This window comes from Malaclemys terrapin, chromosome 3 (assembly GCF_027887155.1).
Source record: "Malaclemys terrapin pileata isolate rMalTer1 chromosome 3, rMalTer1.hap1, whole genome shotgun sequence".
Classification (NCBI taxonomy): Eukaryota; Metazoa; Chordata; order Testudines; family Emydidae; genus Malaclemys; species Malaclemys terrapin.
In genome coordinates, this window is record NC_071507.1 from 103,347,141 (window position 1) to 103,372,273 (window position 25,133).

Genomic DNA, 25,133 nt, shown 5'->3' on the forward strand with positions numbered 1-25,133 from the left:
ACCCATCTAACTTGCAAAGCCACGTGAAAAGGATTTCCTTCTGATGTGGGACAGTAGGTTTATAAGTGAAGACCTTTTGCCCTGTGGAAGAACACTTTTCATAGCCTTTGGCTGTCACCTATAGCTGATCTATAGCACCGTCTTCTTGACTCTACCCACATGTACCTATTGTATCATCTGCATTTTCCACTTTTTTCCAGGTATCTGAACTTCCTGGAGGAATACCATGTCCCAAAGGATGGGTGAAAGGGCATGGGGTTGAGTTACCTATGAGATCTTCCACTACCTCTATTTCTTGAGAGGCCTCTTGGCTGTTCACCAGATCAGTGTCTGCAGTGCTTAAAGTGGTCTGAAAAAAGCATGTGTGTGCGGGAGGCGGGGAGAGGTGCTCCCATAATCTGGGAATAGCAGCTTTGTTAGAACAGTGCTTAAAGTGAGCAACCCAGCTTGATTTTAATTTTTTTTTTTTTGCCTGGTCTGTGACTTCTTATGACCCCCTCTCCTCAGCTCACACCTTAAGCACTGGTGTCTACTTCCATCTTTTGTAACTCACCCTCCACTGGGAAAAGACTCTTCTGTCCTTGGCTTTGAGACCAAAAGTGGGGTGTTCCCAGCTCCAGAACACTCTCCTCACAGATGTCCCTTTGTGAAGTTACCTGTGTGCTTTTCCTCATTTATGAAACTATGTGGAAAATGCAAAATTATAGCCACATTCATTGTTAAATAAGTTTTATTTGAACTTAGAAAAGAAACTAAACAAAAAAATTATTTTCTCATCATATCTAGTTTTTTTACCACTCCATTGTCTGGGTGTTTGGGCAATTGTATCTTAATAGCTATATCCATCAGTCACAGAGGACTTGTTTGGCAGAGCAGTTCCAGTTTCACCTCCCATCTTTAATTTTTTGAACTGAGGATAGATGCATACCTCTGTCACTCATTTCATATATCATTACTGGTTGGTCCCGAAGGTAATCAGGGGTTCTATGCCCCGCTGTAAGAGTTATAATATCTGCAGCTTCAGAGCTTGCTGACTGTGTGTTTGTAGGTAATGTGCATGTGCTCATTATTACAGTATGTATTGGTTTCCACCCTAAAACAACATGCCACACTGCAGCAGATGGAGCCCCACAGGTGATGCAGAATCCTACATCTTCCTTTTCTCAGAGCGCAGCCACAAAGGTCCTTCTGCCTGTTGGAATATACGTGCCTACAAGAGGGGAGTGGGGAAGTCAGGGCTTGGCCATTATGGAGTTACCACTATCCATAGTTAGATTATTTTTGTATCCAGGAAGTGACAAGCTTAAAGTTTCAGGTTTTGATTTACATATTAACTGAAGCAGAATTTTGTTTTTTTCCATAATTCTTTAACTAAAGACCCATGGATCCCTCCTCGAGTACACTTTAGTAAGAGATGATTTTGCTTCTATATAGCAGAAGAATCTACATTTATTTCTTCCTGCTTTTTACTATGACTAGGGATATTTATACAACATCTGTATATTTGCTTTTAAGAGTTCATCTGCTCTGTTGCTTTCCCCCCACCTGAAGTCATTAAATTCTATTTGTATCATGACCCAAATGGTTGCTATGGAAATGACTGTTGTCATAAACAGGGTATTAGCACTTCAGGTGTGGAATAAGAAGCAGGTGAATGCTTAAGCAGCTCACAAATGATCCTAGAAAGGAACATGATTTGGCTTTCCCCATTTTCAATTTAAAACCTTTTTTTATTCCATATTTCTCAGATTTAAAGGCGGCTGTTTAATAAAATGTGAATTGGATTTAAATTGCTCATCTCACTGTAACATATGATTGTACATCTCATATTTCACAAGATGCTCACTCCATATTTCTAGTGTTTTAAAAAAGTAGGAAATCCTGGAAGAAAGATAATTCTTGCAAGACTTCTAGGACAAAGATATTGAGATAACACAGGGGGGGGGGGGGAAACTGATCATTTGTATCCTAATTTGAACCAAACCTTAATTTTTTAATTTTCTAATTTTTTAAGACTCTCTTTTCTTTTCATGTATCAGAGGGGTAGCCGTGTTAGTCTGAATCTGTAAAAAGCAACAGAGGGTCCTGTGGCACCTTTGAGACTAACAGAAGTATTGGGAGCATAAGCTTTCGTGGGTAAGAACCTCACTTCAAGATGCAAGTGAGGTTCTTACCCACGAAAGCTTATGCTCCCAATACTTCTGTTAGTCTCAAAGGTGCCACAGGACCCTCTGTTGCTTTTCTTTTCATATAACTAATTTACTTACTATCTAACATTTTACTGTCTTGCACCCCCATTTTCATAAAAAGTATATATATCAGGTTAGATTCTCCACTGCTTTACTCCAATTTTACATCAGTGCAACTCCATTGAAATCCAGTCCAAAATTATGCTAGTTAACTACATATTACATGCTAGTCAATCCTAAATACATAGGACAATAAGCTATAGAGAGCTAGATTGTGCCTTCTAGAGCTGCATTGCCTGAAAGAGAGCACAGTTTGGCTTGCTGGAGCCCCAGGCACATAGAAACTTTACCTTACCAGTATAGATTTTTGTTGGATGAAGCTTACCATGTCCACTAATGCATAGTGGAGTGGATCCATGGTCCAACCTTGTCCATGCTTCCTTTATGGTCTGTGTGCCCCCAGGGGAATAGAGACTCTTGTTCCCTTCATCCATTCAAGGGCAAAAGCACTATCTGGTTTATGGAGAGTTCTGTGGCACAGGACTCTCTATTGCTTTTTACAGATCCAGACTAACACAGCTACCCCTCTGATACTATCTGGTTTATGTTTATTTCCCTTTCCTTTCATTATTATTTGAATGTACTGGAGACCATTTTTTTTATTTCAGAAAGTGGAGAAAGCTACTAGGGGAGAGGCTGTTCTAGGTTTGATTTTGACAGATAGGGAGGAATTATTTGAGAATTTGAAAGTGGAAGGCAGCTTGGCTGAAAGTGACCATGAAACGGTAGAGTTCATGATTCCAAAGAATGGTAGGAGAGAAAGCAGCACAATAAAAATAATGGATTTCAAGAAGGCAGACTTTAGCAAAGTCAGGGAGTTGGTAGGTAAGATCCCATGGGAAGCAAGTCTAAGGGAAAATACAGTTCGAGCGCGTTGGCAGTTTTTCAAAGAGACATTATCAAGGGCACAAGACCAAACTATTCCACTGCGTATGAAAGATAGGAAGTATGGCAAGAGACCACCCTGGCTTACCCAGGAGATCTTCAATTATCTGAAACTCACAAAAGAGTCCTACAGAAAGTGGAAAGTAGGTCAAATTACAAAGGATGAATATAAACAAATAACACAAGTATGTAGGGACAGAATTAGAAAGGCCAAGGCACAAAATGAGATTAAGCTATCTATAGACATAAAGAGTAACAAGAAAACATTCTATAAATACATTAGAAGCAAGAGGAAGAGCAAGGACAGGGTAGGCCCATTATGCAATGGTGGGGAGGGGAAATAACAGAAAATGTGGAAATGGCAGAAGTGCTAAATGACTTTTTTGTTTCAGTTTTCACCAGAAAGGTTAGTAGCAATTGGACATCTAACATAGTGAATGACAGTGAAAATAAGGTAGGATAAGAGGCTAAAATAGGGAAAGAACACATTCAAAATTACTGAGATAAGTTAGATGTCTTCAAGTCACCAGGGCCTGATGAAATACATTCCAGAATACTCAAGGAGTTGACTAACCCATTAGTGATTATCTTTGAAAAGTCATGAAAGACTGAAGAGATTCCAGATGACTGGAACAGGCAATTATAGTGCCAATCTATAAAAAGGGAAATAAGGACAACCTGGGAATTACTGACCAGTCAGCTTAACTTCAGTACCCGGAAAGATAATGGTGCAAATAATTAAGCAATCAACTTGCCAACTAGAAGATAGTATTGTGATAAGTAACAGTTAGCATTGATTTGTCAAGAATGAATTATACTAAACCAAACTAATAACTTTTTTTGACAGGGTAGCAAGCCTTGTGGGTAGGGGGGAAAAGGGAGATGTGGAGATGCACACTGTGCAGTAATGTACTCCATTATTAGTCAATAGGGCTACTTGCAGAATAATGTACTACTCAACAAGAGTGAGTGGTAAACAGTGATGGAGAGAGGTCAGTTATATAGACTAAGCTGAATCACTTAGGAAAGTGAACATATGTTTGAATACAGCCAAATGCAAGGTCATATATCTAGGAACAAAGAATATAAATCAAAATTACAAGTGCAGTGGAATGCAGTGACACTGGAAAGGACTTCTAGATCATGGCAGATATCCTCTTAACAATAAGCCCTCAGTGCAGTGCTCTAACTCAGAGGGCTACCATGATCCTTGAATGTAGAATCAGAAGAATATCAAGTAGGAGTAGGGAAGTGATAATACCCCTGTATATGGCATTAGTGATACCATTATGAGAACACTCTGTCCAGTTCTGGTGTCCATACTTCAAAAATGGAAAAGGTTCAGAAAAGCACTATGAGAAAGACACAAGGTCTGGAAAACTGCCTTAAAATGCACCTCTACCCCGATATAACGCTGTCCTCGGGAGCCAAAAAATCGTACTGTGTTATAGGTGAAACCGCATTATATTGAACTTGCTTTGATCTGCCAGAGTGCGCAGCCCCGCCCCCCCGGAGCACTGCTCTACCGCGTTATATTTGAATTTGTGTTATATCGGATCACGTTATATCGGGGTAGAGGTGTATAAGATTCAATCTATTAAATGTAGCCAAGAGAAGGTTAAGATGGGACTTCATCATTGTCTACAAGTACCTATATGGGAAAGAAATTTCTGATACAAGATGACTCTTTAATTTAGCAGAAAAAAGCATAATGAGATTTACTGGTAGGAAGCTGAAGTGAGAGTACACATATACAGTGCAAATTTTCAACAGCAAGGGTAATTAACCATTGGCATAACTTACCTCGGGTCCAGACCTGGTGGATTCTCTCTCACTTGAAGTCTTAAATCATCACTGGATATCTTTCTAAAACATATGCTATCGCTCAAATAGAAGTCACAAGTTTGAGTCAGATATTAGGTGATGTTCTCTGGACTATGTTAAGCAAGACATCACACTAGATAATCTTAAATTCTATGAATATGGCCCTAAATTATTCTGTAATTTATTATATCTCTCTCAAATATTTATATATACCAGTGCTGTAATCCATGCTTCTACTCTCTTATCCTTGCAATATATAGGATCACTAATAATAATACTAGTAATAACAATATAGACATAGATATTTAAATATGTAAGCAATTCCATATTGTGTTGGAAATGTGACAAAACACAATTTTAGCTATCCTTTAATCCCATTTTGTGTAAACAATGGGACATGCAGTACAACCTATTGTTCTGAAGAACAGCTGTTTGCATTTACCTCACATGAATGAAGGTTTATACCTGGTGTCTATTAGAAGGCACCATTTGGTATCATCATATTCTTCCCCCAAAACTCTTTCCCATACATTATTTGTGAGCTATATTGGTAACTCTCCTGATCATTCAAGAATTTATAGTTCTTAGACAATCTTATTTCGTGCACTAAAGTATTTTAATGAGTTTAGAAATGGATGACTCATGTAACAGTAAAAAATCCCGTACTACTGGTTTCATACTGTATTTCCAAAATCTCTCTTGGGTTCATATTTCTTCATAATATATTTAAATGTGACAAATATATCTTCAGTGTACATGTGTTTCAGATAGCTTATTTATATTGTCAATATTTCTAAATTACTGGTTTCCCTCTTATCATTTCAGTTCTCCACACAGGTATTTTTTTCAGGCTGTATAATGGAAAGTCTATGGGTCAAGTCATTCTCAGGCTGCTGGTATCCTCCTCCTCCTATCTTTTCTCTTTTCTTTTTCTTTCTACTCCTCAGATAGCCTTCCTCCTACTAGAAATGTTATGTAGAAGTTTGACATTGTCTCATACTGTATGTCCAAAATGTGATTTGATGAATTCACTTATTGTTGTCTCTCAAATAATAACTAGAATATGACAAATTACTTGACTTAATGACTTGAGAAATCAAAATCATTTCTTTTTTTCCTTTAAGGCTATTACATTTGTATTAAAAATTATGTGGATTCACCTCAAAAAAAATGTAGAGTGAATTTTCACTGTTAAGCATCTTTCTGTATACTGAAGAAAAATAGTCTTATTATACTGATCGGCTAAGTAGCCTATATTCATAATCACATGTGGATTAGGTTTGAACTAAAGGTTTTGATTAGCGTCTGAATCACAGCTAAGTTTAAAGGTCCAGATTTGACAGTACCAAAAATCTCATGAACTGTTCTCATGAGATTTTGTATCAAAGTGGCAGAAATCTCCTAAAATTAGATGTTGTCATTAGATTTTCCCTATCTTTGGGCTGATATCCCATGAGAAAGACTGTTCTTTTGAGATTTCATCCTTATTTGACGCAGAACCAAAAAAATAGGCCCCTTCTGGTTTTGCTGCCAACCTAGAACAAAATGGTAATAGCTTGTAATGTAATGGTGCAGTTGGATATGGAAATTAAAATCTGACCTCTCACACACAAAATGTGGAGGGATCTAGGGTTAAAGGTTCTGGTAGAGGTGTATCTGAAATTTAATACAAAGCTATTTAATTTAAGATGTTAACATTGAAAACTAAATGGATGGCACCCAGGACATTATAAAGCTATGATTTTCTAAATATTCACCACTTTGTACATTCTTTTCAACTATCTTTCCCTTGCAAAACGTGCCTCAGGGGTCAGCAAAGAATCAGTTCTCAGTACTCTCTGAGTACTGAATACGAGCACTGAGAGAAAAATAAACACCAGTACATGTGATTCAGCACACTGACAGAGAGGGAAAGGGAAGAGTATTTTAAGTGTCAGCATTGACCTCATCACTATGTTATAGTCAGCCTCCACACTACAGGCATGCAATGCATTTTACTACTTTTCTAAATGAAAAGCGTCACTCCTGCAACTAATTCATTACTTACAGGCAAATCTCCACATTGTTTTATTATGGAGCATTAGAAATAGAGGTATTTGAGTTATTCTTAGGAAATTTGACATTTTTATAAATTCTTTCTTTCTTTCAACCAAGTGCTCTTCAACTCTTGAAGAAAAATTGCAATGAAAATTGTGTGTATCTATATTTGTAGATATAATATGAATATGTTTATATACAAGGATTATTAAAGGCAAAAACAGAGAGAGAGAGAGAGTATGAGTTATTGGCTTTTCCAAGGGGTTTTAATGTTAAAAAATAGCAAATTAACCATCAAAACTTAAAAACTATAAGGTCCTCACCTCCTACTTCACAGAGAATATTGGCATCTCCTGGGACTGTGAGAGCTGCTGCTCAGTTTCAGCTTCTTGTTATATCACATTCTTAGGCCTCCAAAGAATACCAAAGTACTCCAAAAAATAGGGCTTAGTACAGGACCTAACAGTGCAGGGATATTTTGCTGTAAAACATAGTAGAAAAGATGTTAAGGGTCTTGATAGCTTGTAAGAGGCCTCCCCTCCCCCAAGTTCACCTTACATACATACAGTGGTACGTTTTCATACTTACCAGAAGAGATTATATTTCAAACAATGTTCACAGACCTTGCATACAGGATTGAGAAAAAGGTGAAACAATGTTTGGGTACATCTACACAGCAAGAAAAGACCAACAGCAATGAATCTCAGAGCCCAGGTCAACCGACGGCCTAAAATAGCACTGTAGACATTGGGGCTTGTGCTGGAGTCTGAGGTCTGAAATGCAGTGAGGTCCTGGAGCCTGGGCTCTCAGCCTGAGCACCTGCCCTGCTATTTTTAAGCCCTGCAAGCCTGATTCAGTTAACCCAGGCTCTGAGAATTGCTGCCACTGCTCTTTTTTTTTTTTTTTTTTTTGCAGTGCAGAAGTACCCTTTGAGGCACAAATCAGAGGAACAGCCCAGCAGACTATACTAACATTTTGAAATAATATTATGCATAATACTCTAATCAGCATAGTGGGATGAACTAGATAACCTCTTGAGATCTCTTCCAACCCTACATTCTAGGATTCTACATTAATCGCATGAAATCTGTCATGACTTTGCCATTTCAGCCCCAGATCAATCAGTCTCTCTTTAAATTCAATTCTGCCAGTAGTTCAACAGGCTGCAGTTGTATTGCTTCAGTCTTGATTGCAAGAACAGAGCATTTACTTGACTAGAGACAAAGTTTTATTATCACAGATGAAAAGATGACACATTACATATCGGCACATTCAGCAATCAGGGCCTTTTGAAAGCCTTTCTAATCTACTGCATTTCAGTGGAAAAATGTGAAACTTTAATAGACTCCCATTTGCAGTTTCACTCAAGTGATATCTGAAGTGAATATTTGACAGTAGATAATTCAAGTATGAGGCCACTTGCAGTCAGCTTAACTTGCCAAGCTTCACATTCAGCCTTAAGCAGTTGCCACAGGTAGACGGATGCACGTCCTGAAGACTGCAGACGTTTGTAGAGTTCAATAACAGAGGATGTCATTTGCTGACGGAGTTCAGCTGGTGGAGTAATATTCATGCGTTGCCACGGAGCCACTCCCCAGCAGGAGGGATGGATTTTCCAATGCAAAACAATACCCTGGTTACATAAGGCAGCTAATGCCACAGCTATGTAGCAGTGATGTTCTGCAGCAAGCAGCCAAGACAATATTCTCATGCAGATTTGAGCCTGTCAGAGTGCAGTGAACCTGAAACTGGTACAAGAAGAGCAAATGTGGGCCTCTTTCGGCACAACAAGCCTCACCCATTCCACTGTTGAGAGAAATTAACTCTGAACTTTGATCATATTTCTTTAGTGAAGAAAAACTGACTAACAATACCCTCCCACTGGGGTGAACCCCTCGCCCCCAAATGTCTGATATAGCTTCAGTTGATAGCATAAGAGTACAGTACAAACCACGCACTAGGCTATTGTATTATTTGCATAAATGCTTTTATGAAAGTACAATTGGAAGTTACAAACCATATTTTCTCGGCTCATATAGAAGGGAGGTTTTAACAACTGCATATAGCAAGAACACACTATTACTGGAAGATAATTTGATATCAGTGTAATGAAAATGCTTGGCTGAAGGGGATGTCAGGGAAGATATAGATTCATTTTCCACAATGGTTTTGATGAATTGGAGGTGCTCTTCCTGGGAGGGGGGGAGGCGGAAGTGGGAGTGGATTGCTTTCAAGCAGAGATCTCCTCCACTAATGTACCTGATATATATACAGTGACTATCTCAGTGAACATTCTCCTCCTTATTAGGATTAAATCCTGCAATCTTTGTTCTTTACATCAGCATGAGTTTTATCTGAATTACATCAGCAAGGTTTGGTCCATGGCAGATTCAAGGGATCAGAAATAATCTGAGGAAAAAAAAAGTCCCTTTTGGATTTAAGTATGCAGCAATTTCTTCTGCACAGTATTTTCAAAAACAGCACTATTGGATATGGTTCATTAGACAAGCATTCATAATAGCTTCTTGTTACATCTACTGAAAGTAAAATGCTTTGATCTTGCATCTAGTAGCAGATTTTAAGACTTCCCACAATATCATGCATGCTGGTGGTAATTTACCATTAATTTTACCATTCAGTTTGTATTGCAAAGCAGCGGGGGGGGGGGGGGGGGGGTTGGCTTACTTCTAACTTATGTTGTCATAAGAATCAGGGGATGCTTCTGCTGGCAGAATTCATGTGAATTTCTGCTTCTTTCCAGATTCAAAACAGAAAGGTGCTGTGTTTGTTTATCTATTTACTGTATCCATTCAGCTATCAACAACCATATCGGCTTCCTGAACTCCTGTACTGAATCTATCTATTTATTAAACTACTGCATTGTCTTACTGATCTACAGTATTCACTTTACACACACTGTATCTGCTAACTAACACACTATATTCATTTATTAAACTACAAGAATTCTTCACTCATGCACTATAGCTATTTGTTTGTTACCCCTTTTTTTCTGCTGCTACAACTGCTGATTGATAAGCACAGTTTATCTGACAGCCTATGGAGAGCATGAGTTTTTCCTCTTCAGAGTACTTAACTTGCTATAGTTTAAGCAAACTATTATCCATTCACAATGAGATAATAGTCTAAGCATTGTCCCAAAAGGACTGAGGATATGTTGAATCGGATCCAAAATGTTTCATCAATGAACAAGCCAAGTTAGAAAACAGTAGTGTGACCAGAGGGCAAGTGTGAAAAATCGGGATGAGGGTGGGGGGGAAATAGGGGCCTATATAAGAAAAATCCACCAAAATCAGGACTGTCCCTATAAAATGGGGACATCTGGTCACCCTAGAAAACAGACAAATCTGACTTCTCAGAAAAGATGAATCCTCTGATTTAGGACCTGACACTCTTAAGATGAAATCTTGGGCTTTGCCACAGGACAGCTGCCCTTTATGGGTCTGAGCCAGCGGGGTCTCCCTGACACTGGCTGGAATCCCAGCCTGGCAAGGACCACCTGCTGTCCCTGGAGAAGAATTGCAGTAGTCAGACCTCCTGGGACCCCTGAAGCCAGAGAAGGCTCTTACTCCGATAGAGGCAAAGGGCCCAACACCAGGGTCACAGATTGGACCTGGGAAAACCCCTGGGGAAAGAGCCTCAGTAGAGGAGAGCATGGGACTCCAGTGGGGGACAGATGAATTAAGATGGCCTTGTTATCTAGCTAAGAGGCAGGGGTGAAAGTTTGGTGTACACTCTTTTGGATTTTTTGTCAATAAATGAGGCCCTCCAAAAGTGGGGCTCTTTAGCATTTAATGGTCTGTCTGGACTTGTTGATAGTTGATTTTTTCCTCACCCAAGTAAGGGCTAACCCACAACACCATGCTTGCTGTAAGGGGATGTGTCAGATCAGCAACAGGCCTAGTGAAGTCGAAGACAGTTTTGCCATGGAGGCCATTTTGGCCAGGATTTCACACTCATTGTGTTGGCATCCAACTTGTTCCCTCTGTATTAAACTCTGCAAATTCATCACCGCAACAGTTTCTCTCCACAACTGCTGTTTGTTGAGGGACTTAGGCACCAGCTTTTCACTGGTATCCCTCCCTACTTCTTCTTCTCCGTTCTCCCTTTCCTTCCCTCCCCTCCCGCCCCCTCCCCCCCCACTGGTACTCCAAACCTGGACTGTGAACAGTACAGCTATATAAATATGTGATAATCATTTAAAAACACAGCCCCCAATTCCCTTCCTGCTCCATCACCACGTCAACAGTAAATTATTAGCTATTCACTGAAGCAAAGTTAAGTCTGGGTTACAGAGTTCAGTTTTAACAAGAGCTTTAAACCATTATTTTGTAAAAAATCATATTGAAATGGCAAATTCCAAGGCCTAAAATGTAAATTTTGAGCATTATTTGATTTTTTTCATGGTGATTTAATGGAATATAAAATGATTCAGAAAGAATAAGTTCAAAAATCATCCTTTTTGGCACTTTTCCCACTGGTGTCTCACTCTTCTTTGTATCCCTTTTGCAAGAGATCTAGAACATGCTGTGACTTGTCCTTTGGACACATTTTTGCTCCTTATGAGCTGATTATTACCGTAGAGTATTATGCATCATTAGTATTTGTCTTTTACAGTGTTTCATAACTTTTAAATCCATAACAGACAATATAAGCACCAAGTCAAACCCATTTAATTTTAATTTGGCAAATCTGCCACAGCACAAATGTTGACACTGAGTTCTCAGATGCAATACACACATGCAGCATGTGTGTTTGTCCTGAGCTGGGAAAGAGGAGATGAAATGTGACAGATGTCAGTCACATCACTTAATGCACGCCTGGGAGGTGCTCAGCTTCTATGATGGTGAGGAAGTTCTATAGAATAGAGTAGAAGAGGAGACTTACCAGCCTTACCACTTAACAGCTGTTCAAATTCCCAGTAAGTCTATGAACCCCAAGACCACTGGGGATGGCTGCTGAACACACCCCACCACTCTTAAAAATAAGTTAGCAAAGAGTTGACGCAAGGTCAGTGCAGACTCAGAACCAGAGCTGGTCAGAATATTTTTATTTCAATGAAATTTCAGTAAAATATGCTGTTTTATTGAAGCCAGAACCTATTGTGGATACACATCAGTACCGACAGAGTTTTCATCAGCCAAGTTTTGGGACAGGGAAGGAGGGTAGATTGTCTTGTATGCTGTTGTCTGGTAGTTAGGGACTGGCCTGGGATGTGGGAGAGCCAGCTTAAAGTCCTTGCTCAGACTGACTGGAGATGGAAAACTCTGCTTTGAATGAAGCAGAACAGGGACTTTAAGCTGGTTCTTCCACATTCCAGCCCAGCAGGGAACACGCATCCTTCCCAAATCTAAAAGCTTGTTTTGATCACAAAACAGACATTTTGACAATTCCGTTTCCATTAAAACATTTGAAAGGTTTTGGTTTGTTCCAATGCTTAACAAAGAAATTTCAAAACCTTGAAATCTCCCGTGTAGCGCCATCTGGTCAGCTTTCCTCAGATCTCAAATGTAACACACCCCAATGGTAGCCACTGTGCCACTCTGCCTTTCAGTTTTATTTACTCTGTCTCTGACCACCATAAACCATGCTCCTCTTCTAGCGCTGGGGATTGCAATCATAAGAATAGCCATATGGTCCAGACCAATGAGTCAGACCAATGGTCCATCTAGTCCAGTATCCTGTTCTCTGACAGTGGCCAATGCCAGATGCTCCAAAGAAAATTAACAAAACAGGGCAATTAGTGAGTGATCCATCCAGGGGTGAGAGTAAGATGAAAGACTTACCGGTACGGGGGCCTGGCTCTGGGCCCCCAGAAGGGGCGGGGCCTCAGGTGGAAGGGGAAGGGCCTTGAGTGGAGTGGGAGGGGTTGTGGGTCAGCCTGCCCCAGCCAGCCCTTCCATGCTGCCCAGGCTGTGCCACCCCGGGCTCCGGCAGCGATTTAAAGGGCCCGGAACTTGAGCTGTTTTAAATCTCTTTTTAAAGCTCTTTTAAATCGCCACTGGAGCCCTGGGGCAGCTGCCCCTTTTGCCCCCCCTCACCGGCAAAAGGGGTAGTGATGTTAAAGCGCTGCCGCGGCAGTGCTTTAACGTGGGCTGTGTATGGGCTGGTACCGGCGGCCACTTCTTACCAGTACACCATACTGGCCCACTTTCACCTCTGGATTCATCCCGTTGTCCAGTCCCAGCTTCTGGCTGTGAGAGACTTATAGACACCCAAAACATGGGGTTGCAACCCTGACTGTCTTGGCTAATAGCCATAGATGGAGCTATTTTCCTTAAACTTATATAATTCTCTTTTGAACCTATTTACTTTCTCCACACCAGTCATGATTTAATAGACCTCTATCAAATCTCCCCTTACTCATCTCTTTTCTTTTCTGAATAGTCCCAGTCTTTTTAATCTCTCCTCATATGTAAGTCATTCCATACCCCTAATCATTTTAGTTGCCCTTTCTGTACCGTTTCCAATTCTCTTATTTATTTATTTATTTTTAGATGGGGCGACTAGACCTGCATGAAGTATTCAAGGTGTAGGTATACCAGGATTACTGATCACCAATATTCCAGTGCTGCCTACCAAATAGCAGTTTAACCCACTGGGAAAGTGTGTGTCAAGTCCTCCTGTGCTGCTGGCAGGCCAGGTGCCAGCCCATGCCAAGGTCCCCATGTCTCAACTGATCACTGACAGATGCATTAGCTGGAATCTGTCTGGCTCTCTTGTGGGTTAATATTGATAATAGGTATTAGAATCATAAGTGTTTAGACTCTGTTGAATGCTTGTGAATTGTTGCATGCAGTTGTATTGTGAGCCTCTGTGACTGCCATAGAGGAGAGGGACATAAATTAGTGTGAAGAGTTGCTCTTCTGCAGAAATTGTTATGTCCCTCCTAAAAGAGGAGGCCAATTGATACCAGATGGGCTGTGGGTGGTTCTTACTCCATTCATCTGGATTGAGGAATCATCAACTAAAGATTCTTATAGTTTTACGCTCCTCCCCTTAAAGATGATTTGTGCAAATGGGCTCCTCCCATCAGCTGAATTTATAGCTCCGAGCCCATGGCAGGATGGGGATTAAAAACCCCAGACAAAAAGCACTAGGTATCGTTGCTCGGACTCTGAGGTGGGGGTGGGAGGCAAGGTGTTTCTAGGCATAAGCAAGAGATTCCCAGCTGTTTAGCCTGGGTTAGCTCTAAAGGTCAAATAAAGTATGCTGATTACAGACGCCTACATTACCTGCTGAACCTAAGACTAACTCATTTGTGTGTCTGTCTGCTTGCTTTAACCTTGTAAAAACTTTGATTTCCTTTCCCTATTTAATAAAACTTCATATAGTTTACTATAGGATTGGCTACAAGCACTGTCCTTGGTGTGAGACCTAAAGCACAGTTCACCTAGGGTAAGTGACTGGTCCTTTGAGATCAGGAGTAACCTGAATATTGATGTGAGTTTTGGTATAAGGTAGGGTTACCATACGTCCGGATTTTCCCGGACATGTCCGGCTTTTGGGGGCTCAAATCCCCGTCCGGGGGAAATCCCCAAAAGCCGGGCATGTCCGGGAAAATCGGGAGGGCTGGGTGGTGCTCGGCCGGGGCCGGCGGTGCGGGGCCGGGGGCATGGTGCCGGGCCGGGAACCAGGGGCGCAGGGCCGGGAACCAGGGGCGCGGGGCCGGACGGGGAGCCGGGGGCGCGGGGCCGGGCCGGGGTCCGGGCTGGGAGCCGGTCAGCCGGGCCCGCGGGGAGCCGGGGCGCCGGGGCGGGAACCAGGGGCGCAGGGCCGGACGGGGAGCCGGGGGCGCGGGGCCGGGCCGGGGTCCGGGCTGGGAGCCGGTCAGCCGGGCCCGCGGGGAGCCGGGGAGCCGGGCCCGCGGGGAGCCGGGAGCGCAGGGCCGGGAACCAGGGGCGCGGGGCCGGACGGGGAGCCGGGGGCGCGGGGCCGGGCCGGGGTCCGGGCTGGGAGCCGGTCAGCCGGGCCCGCGGGGAGCCGGGCCGGCGGGGAGCCGGGGAGCCGGGCCCGCGGGGAGCCGGGGAGCCGGGGCGGGAACCAGGGGCGCAGGGCCGGACGGGGAGCCGGGGAGGGAACCAGGGGCGCAGGGCCGGACAGGGAGCCGGGGGCGCGGGGCCGGGCCGGGGTCCGGGCTGGGAGCCGGTCAGCCGGGCCCGCGGGGAGCCGGGAGCGCAGGGCCGGGAACCAGGGGCGCAGGGCCGGATGGGGAGCCGGGGGCGCGGGGCCGGGCCGGGGTCCGGGCTGGGAGCCGGGGAGCCGGGCCTGCGGGGAGCCCGGGGGTGCGCCAGGCCGCCTGGGGCCGGCAGTGCTGGGCGGGCCGGGGGTGGTCGGCCGGGGCCGGCACCCCAGGGCCCGAGCCGACCCAGGCTGGAGCCGCCGGGGGCCAGCCTGGGCCGCGCCTCCTCCCCCCACACCCCCCTTACCTGCTTCAGGCTTCCCGCGACTCAAATGTTCGCGGGAAGCAGGGGAGGGGGCGGAGACTTTGGGGAGGGGGCGGGGTTGGGGCGGGGGTATGGGCGGGGCTGGGGGCGGGGCCGTGGGCCGTGGAGTGTCCTCCATTTGGAGGCACAGAATATGGTAACCCTATATAAGGGGCCATCTTCCACAGAGATATGCTCACCTGGGTGGCAAGACAGACCAGAGTATTCAAGAGGACCGTCTGTGATTCTGGCTATGTCTATGCTAGCACTTTTCTTGGTAAAACGTATGTCGCTCAGGGGTGTGAAAAAACACCGTAAATTTCACTGACAGAAGCACCAGAGTGGACAGTGCTATGTTGGTGAAAGACGCTTTCCCACTGACATAGCTACTGCCACTTATTGGGGGTGGTTTAATTATGTCAAGAAGAGAGCTCTCTCCCGTCAGCATAGATCGGCTACATGGGAGATTTTACAGTGACACAGCTGCATTGGTATAGCTGTGCTGCTGTAAAGTCTCTAGTGTAGACATAGCCTCTCTGTAAAGACTGTTAAAGTACCTGAGGAGTTTGCAATTAGTGTAATTTGTTGGTGAAATCTAAGTATAAAATTAGGGTTTGTGCCCTGATTTTTATCAGTCTACACTGAGGTTGGTACTCATGCTCTTAAGTGACTATTCTGTGTTACATCTCCTCCTGTGGCTAGCCTACAAAGGTCCTAGTAAATAGTCCTGTAATTCAAGTACAAAAGGTCTATGCTATGGAGCTGAAGGTCAGGGGGTTCAAACCCTGCAGCTGTTATATGTAGTGGGATGATATGGTTGAGTGTGATTCACACCATAAACCAGTCTCTTTAAAAAAAAGATTTTGTACTTGAACTATAATCTGCAAATTATGGTGTGAATCATCAAAATACATGTTTTACATTCCTGTCATTTGTCACACAACTTACTTGTGTAACCCATTGGTCTGTGTACATGTGTTATGCATCCCCCTCTGTGTTTAATCCACAGAGGATGAAAGTCTGTGACAGCTCTCAGCTTGAGACTTGAACTCTAATGAAAAACTTTAACAGTGACCTCAGCAGTGTTAAGGCAGAGAAACTTCCCAAATGCATGAAATGTGTAACAGTCTGATGTGCTGATCTGTTGATATAATTGATATTGAAGCATATGAGGTCACTGTTAAGCTTTTGCATTGGAGTGCACCATTGATGAAGTTGGGGTACATATTGCTATTTGGTATTTGTTGAAGATGGAGGTGAAAGCCTTGAAGAGTAGTGTGTAATCCACTGCATTGTAAAAAATATGAAGGTGGAAAGGAGCGCACAAGTCTTTCTCCTTATTTTCCATTATTTTAAGGCTTTGGATAGAGGGAGTTTATTGTTCCAAAACCATAAGTGCTACTAAAAGTAGTTTTTGTTTGTTAATATACATTTTTTGAAGGGGACACCATCAACTTTAAAATCACACTGTTTTTTTTTTCTTACTATAGTTGTAAGACCTAACAACTGAAAAAGAGAAGAAAGCAATATTTTACACTCTTTTAACCTGTTTGTTTACTTTATGCATTTGACAGCACTTTGGTAGAGTTAGCTTCACTGTTCCCCTATATAATCAGAGTTAGTACATTTCTCCTTTTATTTCCAGGGGTATTTCCTACAGCATGGGAGATAAAAATATTTTTAGAGAGAGAAAAACATGATTGTAACATCACAAAAATTGAAATAGGGACTCAGGTGCAGGTATAATAACTGAAATTACTTTTAACTCATTTATTGAAATTAACAAGATTAAATACTGTTGTTGTCCCTTTTGTATAAAGAGATACTGTCAGATCAAATTTAGCCCAACATTAAGGTTTTATATGATAAACAATCGTTGACGAACCCTAACATCACTAGAAATATTTCTATGATCAAAAGTCCAATAAAAGCGCTTAAAAAATATTCTGAAGTGTTTGTAATTCAAACACTGCTGTAATGTGTGAGACTCTGGATGCAAAAGTCACTAGATATAGACCAGGGGTGGCCAAATTGTGGCTCTTTTACAGGTAACATGCAGCTTGTGGAGCCCCCCTCCATTCACTACCTACCAGACTGGTGGGGAGCTCAGGGCTTCTGGTGGTGGGGCTAGGGGATTCTGCCCAGTGTGGAGGGAGTCTAGAGGAATCAGTCGCGCAGGAGGTGCCTGTCAGGGCTCAGGACTTCAGCCCCGCTCTTCCTGAAGCCCCAAGCACCGGCAGGAGCCTCCCGTGAGACTGAAGCCCCAGTTCCCCACCACCCCGCTGCAGGACAGAAGCCTGGAGCAGATGTGCCCAGCTCTCAAACTTCTGAAGATTATTGTTTGCGGCTCTGAGGCTCAGTAAGTTGGGCCAATCCTGATATAGACTATGCAGATGAATAAAATTGACTTGTCCGTTTTTATTGTCACAGTAGATTGAAATACAAAAAGTAAAACTAAGCATAACTGACAAACATTGCATTCGATTTTTAAAATTCTTTGAGTTTTAATGACCTAGAGCTACTCATGTCCGACTTCCTCTCTACAACCATTTATCTGTTTTGGGGTGCCCTATGCCCTTGAGACTTATGAAAAGAGCAGTCCATGTGCTCCTCTCAGATCAGGCTCTGAATGTAATTATAGCTGGCCCTTACATGAACTAAGCAAGGCGGAGGAGGCTGCCTGCACTTTCTGTTCCTCCACACACCTGCTATCTGGCCCCTAGCGTGCTGGTAATAACAAAGTTAAAGATGTTTATATTCTTTTAAATGAGAGAAGATCACGTTTCTTGACACAAGCAAAGGATATGTTCAAACATAAGAATGGCCATACTGGATCAGACCAATGGTCCATCTAGCCCAGCAGAGACAACCTGTAATTCTTGTTGGTGGGGAGGCACAATTTAAAGGTTGGAGGCACATGACCACCCCACGCATCACCTCTGGCCCCTTGTCCACTCCCCCCTGCACCTCCCACATCCACTCCAAGCCGGCACCACCGTGCCCCCACTCCCCTCACAGTTCCTTCCCCATTTATTTCTCCCATGACCTCCCAGATGCAGGTGTGGTGCAGGCCAGAGTGGGTTCCGGACACCTCCTGCTGAGAAGGTAACTGTGGCTGCAGGTGAGAAAGGGATGGGACTCAGAGGACTTCCCCATTCCCCCTCTGGCAGAACAGTGATGCCTGCCCCATCTCTCAGTGAGAGCAGTAGCTGCTGATGCCTTTCCCAGGCACATCCCGCTCAGCAGCACTCAGCCCAACTCCCACCCTGGCAGAAATCTGGAGGGGCATGTGACCTTATGCTCAATGCTTTGCCTCTGTAACCCTGTATCCTTCCTTTCTGCAGTAGCCAGGGCCAGATGCTTCAGAGGGAATGAACAGAACAGGGCAATTATTTAGTGAACAGAACAGGGCAACTATTTCGTGATCCATCACCCATTTTCCAGTCCCAGCTTCTAGCAGTCAGCAGTTCAGGGACACCCAGAACATGGGCCTGCATCCCTGACCATCTTAGCTAATAGTCATTGATGTACGTATCCTCCATGAACTTGTCTAATTCTTTTTTGAACCCAGTTATATTGGCCTTCACAACATCCCCTGGCAATGAGTTTCACAGGTTGACTGTGCATTGTGTGAAGAAGTACTTCCTTAAGTTTGTTTTGAACCTCCTGCCTATTAATTTCATTGTGTGACTCCTGGTTCTTGTGTTATGTGAAGGGGTAAATAACACTTCCCTAGTCACTTTCTCCACACCATTCATGATTTTATAGACCTCTATCATATTCCTGCACTCCTTAATTATCTCTTTTCTGAGTTGAACAGTCCCAGTCTTTTTAATTTCTATTCATATGGAAGCTGCTCCATACTCTGAATAATGTTTGTTGCCATTCTCTGTACTTTTTCCAATTCTAATGTATCTTTTTTGAAATAGGGCAACCAGAATGGTACACCATACTTGAAGTGTGAGCATACCAAGGATTTACATCGTGGCATTATAATATTTTCTATCTTATCTATCCCTATTCTAATGGTTCCTAACATTATTAGCTTTTTTGACTGCTGCTGCACATTGAGCGGATTTTTTCAGAAAATTACCCATGATGACTCCAAGACCTTTGAGTGGTAGTAACTAATTTAGACACCATCATTTTGTATGTATAATTGGGATTATGTTTTCCAACATGCATTACTTTGCATTTATCAACACAATTTTATCTGCCATTTTATTGCCCACTCACTCACTCAGTTTTGTGAGATCCCTTTGTAACTCTGCACAGACAGCTTTGGAATTAACTATCTAGAGTAATTTTGAATCCTCTGCAAATTTTGCAACCTCACTGTTCACTCCCCTTTCCAGATCACTTATGAATATGTTGAACAGCACAGATCCCACTATTTACCTCTCTCCATTGTGAAAACTGACCATTTATTCCTGCCCTTTGTTTCCTATCTTTTAAGCAGTTACTAATCCATGAGGACCTTCCCCCTTATTCCTTGAGTGCTTAGTTTGCTTAAGAGCTTTAGTGTGGGACCTTGTCAAAGGCTTTCTGAAAATCTAAGTATCAGAAGGGTAGTCGTGCTAGTCTATATCTGTAAAAAGCGATAAAGAGTCCTGTGGCACCTTATAGACTAACAGAGGTATTGGAGCATAAGCTTTTGTGGGTGAATACCCACTTCATCAGATACATGTGGTAGAAATTTTCAGAGGCAGGTATAAATATGCAAGCAAGAATCAGTTTAGAGATAATGAGGTTAGTTCAATCAGGGAGGATGAGGCCCTCTTCTAGCAGTGGAGGTGCGAACACCAAGGAAGGAGAAACTGCTTTTGTAGTTGGGTAGCCATTCACAGTCTTTGTTTAATCCTGAGCTGATGGTGTCAAATTTGCAAATGAACTGAAGTTCAGCAGTTTCTCTTTGGAGCCTGGTCCTGAAGTTTTTTTGCTGCAGGATGGCTACCTTTAAATCTGCTATTGTGTGTCCAGGGAGGTTGAAGTGTTCTCCTACAGGTTTTTGTATATTGCCATTCCTAATATCTGACTTGTGTCCATTTATCCTTTTATGTAGGAATTGTCCAGTTTGGCCAATGTACATAGCAGAGGGGCATTGCTCAGGATTAAACAAAGACTGTGAAGAAAGACACAAAAGCTTATGCTCCAATATGTCTGTTAGTCTATAAGGTGCCACAGGACTCTTTATTGCTTTTTACTGAAAATCTAAGTACATTATATCCACTGGATCCCCCAGTCCACATGCTTGTTCATACCCTTAAAGAATTCTAATAGGCATGATTTCTCTTTATAAAAGCCATGTTGACTCTTCCCCAACATATCATGTTCATCTATGTGTCTGATAATTCAATTCATTATTATCGTGTCAATCAATTTGTCATGTAGTGAAGTGAGGTTTACCAGCCTATAATTGCCATGATAGCCTCTGAAGCAATAAAAATAAAATTGGCATTACATTAGCTATCCTACATTCACCTGGTACAAAGACTGATTTAAGCGATAGGTTACATACCACAGTTAGTAGTTATGTAATTTCTTCAGAACTCTTGGGTGAATACCATCTGCTCCTGGTGACTTATTACTATTTAATTTATCAATTTTGTTCCAAAACTCCTCTAGTGACACCTCAATCTGAGACATTTCCTCAGATTTGTCACCTAAAAAGAATGGCTCACCTGTGGGAATCTCCCTCACATCCTCTGCAGCAAAGACCAATGCAAAGAATTCATTGATTTCTCTGCAACTGCTTGTCTTCTTTGGATGCTCCTTTAACACCTTGATCATCTGATTATCCATTGGCCCACTGATTGTTTGGCAGGCTTCCATCTTCTGATGTAGTTAAAAAATGCTTTTAGATTTTTGTGACTATGTTAGTTGCTCTTCAAATTCTTTTTTGGCCTGCTTAATAATACTTTTACACTTGACTTGCCAGAGTTTATTCTTCTATTTCCTCAGTAGGATATGACTTCCAATTTTTAAAGGATGCTTTTTATTTTTTTAAACATCTAACTCTTCTTTTACTCTGCTCTTTAGCCATGGTGGTAACTTTTTGGTCTTCTTACTGTTTTTTCCCCTCCCTCCAAGCACTTATGCATACTGAAGAGGTTCAAATCGTGTTAAGATGACACTTTTATAAAGGCAACAAAAAAGTCTAGTTTTTAGGCAGTTTAACGTTTTTTTTTAAGGCTTTTTAGAAAAGTACAGCCATAAAAAGATGTGATATCTATAAAAAAGCCATATTAAAAAGTGTTAGCCATTCATATTAAGTTAAACAAGATATAGTTCAGTGGAACTCAGATGAACTACCTATGTAATAAAGTTACTCACATGCATAAGTGAGCTCTAAAACTGGATTAACTTTATTTCCTCTTTCCAATTCAGAGCTATCACATACTAGTTTCTGAACCCTAAGAGAAGAACAAGTAGTAACTGTGTATCATTTAAACTTTAACTGAAAGGCAAACATTTTTCAAATAAGACTGTTTTTATAGATAAGGTCCAAAATTTTCAAAAATTGATTTTGAGCACCTCAGGTTTTGGATGGCCCTTTCCATATGGGGAAGACCCTAAGGGAATGGTCACCTACTCTATGATTTAAATTCTTTGGTCTATATGGATTTTAGTCAATGTTCTGATTTTCTTTTTGCTGAAAGCATTCCAGGAAGATTTTATCAGTTTCAGAACCAAAACTAAAAGTGTGAATTGCAGACCCACTACCCCCTTCATTACCTTTTCAGACAATTTGGGTATGTGCAGTCTTCCATGTTCTACCATTTGTTTGCACAATTGATAGATGTTAATCCTATTTGCAAGTGTAAATGAAGTGCTAATACGTTTTGAGTATCTCTGTTACCTTATTTGCATGTTCAAGTAATTAATGCCTAAAAATGGTTTACTTTTTCACTCCAGCAATGAAGCACTCTTAGTCACTCTTAGCACCATTGGTCCATTACCTGACCAATGGTATGGTGAGAACAAAAGCCACACACAAAAATTGGGGCATGCCTCTTTAAATAATTTGATTATTTTTGTCATTGGAAGGACACTGTCCTGCTTTGCCAAGTTTCTGAAATGAACCTTGTCCTTTTGGTGCAATGCATGCTCCTAGCTGAATGTAATTATGGGATATAAATGGGACCCCTACGCTTATCACAATGAAAAAGAATACATTTGCTTTCTAAGTTCTTGTAACAATTTTTCTAAAAGTAAAAGAGAATGCACACAATCTTCTGAACAGTGAGATTTGCAACAGATCTACAATTTGAGCTATTGTAGCTTTGTTAACTTTGAACTGATTTTCACGAAGCATAAAAGTTACCTAGCTGTTCAGTAGAATATGTTATTTTGCTTTCAAATAGAAGCAAAATGAAGTGAGTCTTTGCTCAGGTTTTGTTTATTTTTTAATATAGTACATTTTAAATACACCTCTACCCCTATATAATGCTGTCCTTGGGAGCCAAAAAATCTTACCGCGTTATAGGTGAAACCGTGTTATATCAAACTTGCTTTGATCCACCGGAGTGTGCAGCCCCGCACCCTGGAGCACTGCTTTACCGCGTTATATCCGAATTCGTGTTATATCGGGTTGCATTATAATGGGGTAGAGGTGTATAAGAAAAAGGAAATATGTTCTCACCAGTAAGGTAATCAATGGAATACATATCCCATACTAAAATGTGATTAATAGCCACCCCATCAGTGGGAACACTGACATGACAAAAATATTAGCATAGATTAATGACAACGAGGGGTGATGCAACGCAGTATTTACTTTTCTTGAAAACCCCCTGCATTGGTGGCTGAAGAAAAGTTAGATGACGACTCTTCACTGGCAGTTACCAGGGCTTGGACGGTTAATGGGTAGAGTAAGACAACAAGGTAGGAAATAGAAAGGCAACACTCTGAAGTGTCATTTGATCCTGAAACTAGAAACAGGAAGGGGGCGGGGGGCAAAGGATCATTTCCACCGGCTTTTTAAACAAAGAGGGCCATGTCCTGCACTTTTGAGAACCTGAACTCTGCAGGGACGCAATGACAGGGGAGCCTTCCTCCCCTCCCAGGCTACTGATCATAGTGGGATGGCATAACAACAGAGCCCTTTCCCTGCTGGCATGATGGAGGGGTAGCCAGGCCAAATCTGAGAGTGGCATTGCAACTTGGCACATAGGGTTGCAATGCTACTCAAATTTGGCCCATTTTGGTTGTCCCCCCACTTTTGTAGTCCCCCTGGTGCACATGAGCTGACCCCATGGAAAGATTGTGTGTTGGAGTCTTGCACTATAAGGTTCCAGAAACTCCTACATAGTCTTTTACCATCTTATAGAACTGAATAAAGATAATATGCCTACTATCGAATTCTATACGGTGGTTTAAAAAACAGTTAAGATTACATTGTTCTCTATCAATCTGTAGGCTTTTGGATTGTAAGGTGTTTGGGGCAGGGATCAGGCCTTTATACATAGCTGTAAAATAATTACCTAGAACTATGGGCCTTTGCTCCTGACTGGCACCTCGGGGTGTGTTTTAATATAAATATAAATAATTTCAGTAGAACCATACTAATTTAATTCCTATTAAATTATACCAGAATTTTCCATAATTAGGCTTGGTATAATTCAAATTTTATTTTTTTTATAATTGACAGATAATATTGATTATTTAAGCATTTTTTGTTTTTATCAATTTAAGTTTTCACCGTTGTGCAAAATGATGGGTTTTAAGCATTTTTAAAATTGTTTTTATTTATTTAAATTTTCATATATGCAGAATGTTCTGAGTTGGTCAGACAATAATTATTTAATGATAGATGTTGAGATTCAAAAAATTAAAGCATTACAACTGTTAAGGCACAAATTGTCAATATTACATGTCAAAATATACAAAATACAGATCCTTAAAGTCAAACTCAAATAACACATCGAGCAGCAGTTTTCTTACTTTGCCTATCTATACATTCTGATTACTATCAATGGGATTTTTTGTCATTTGATGTGTGTACAGTGACATTGATGTTTACTGACATAATCTAATCCTTCCAAGCCTATCCATAAGGGACTTTTAGAGTATCCTCATTCCTTCTGAAAGACTGGGCAGCTAATTCTGAGGTGGGCCCACATAATAATGTCTCAATATCCCATTTCTACAGAGAATAACTCTGTCTCTCTGCTCATAGGGAGGTTGTGTAAGCTCCTTCACTAGAGGTTGTAGAAAGGAGGGTGGCTAGCCATCTGTCTTGGATGGTTTAGACACAACAAATCCTGCATCTTGGCAGGGGGTTAGACTAGATGACCCTTGCGGTTCCTTCTAATCCGATGGTTCTATGAGTCTATGATCCCATTCAGAAACAGACAGAACGGATGGGGGTGCTGTGACTCCTACTGTTGTAGAGGCTCTGAGGGAGCTAGGGCTTTAAGCTTTGATTTAGCAAAGCACATCAGTGTGTGCATAAAATAAATCATGTGCTTAAGCCTCAGACCTTTCTATAGGTCTTTAAACACATTAAGTGCTTTGCTGAATTGTGGCCTAAAGCCCCAGCTTCCTCAGAGCTTCTGCAGAAGTAGCAGCTGTAGCATTCTCCATTCCTGGAAGAACCCTGTGAAAGAGGTAGCCAATGGTGGTAGTTGTTGGAGGGTGTTGTATAACCCCATGCCTCTTGGCCAGTTGCCTCATGATCAATTAGAGGGGAATA

General features: G+C 41.9%; 1 long non-coding RNA gene across 1 annotated transcript; it reads right to left on the reverse strand.

Annotated features, from left to right (window-relative positions):
• Nucleotides 1–4,937: 4,937 nt before the first annotated feature.
• Nucleotides 4,938–7,781, reverse strand: LOC128834503 (uncharacterized). Its single transcript, XR_008444435.1, has 3 exons — nt 7,584–7,781; nt 7,319–7,476; nt 4,938–5,012 (listed from the first exon to the last, which is right to left on the reverse strand). It is a non-coding gene; the product is annotated as an uncharacterized LOC128834503 (long non-coding RNA).
• Between the last annotated feature and the right edge of the window lie 17,352 nt (nt 7,782–25,133).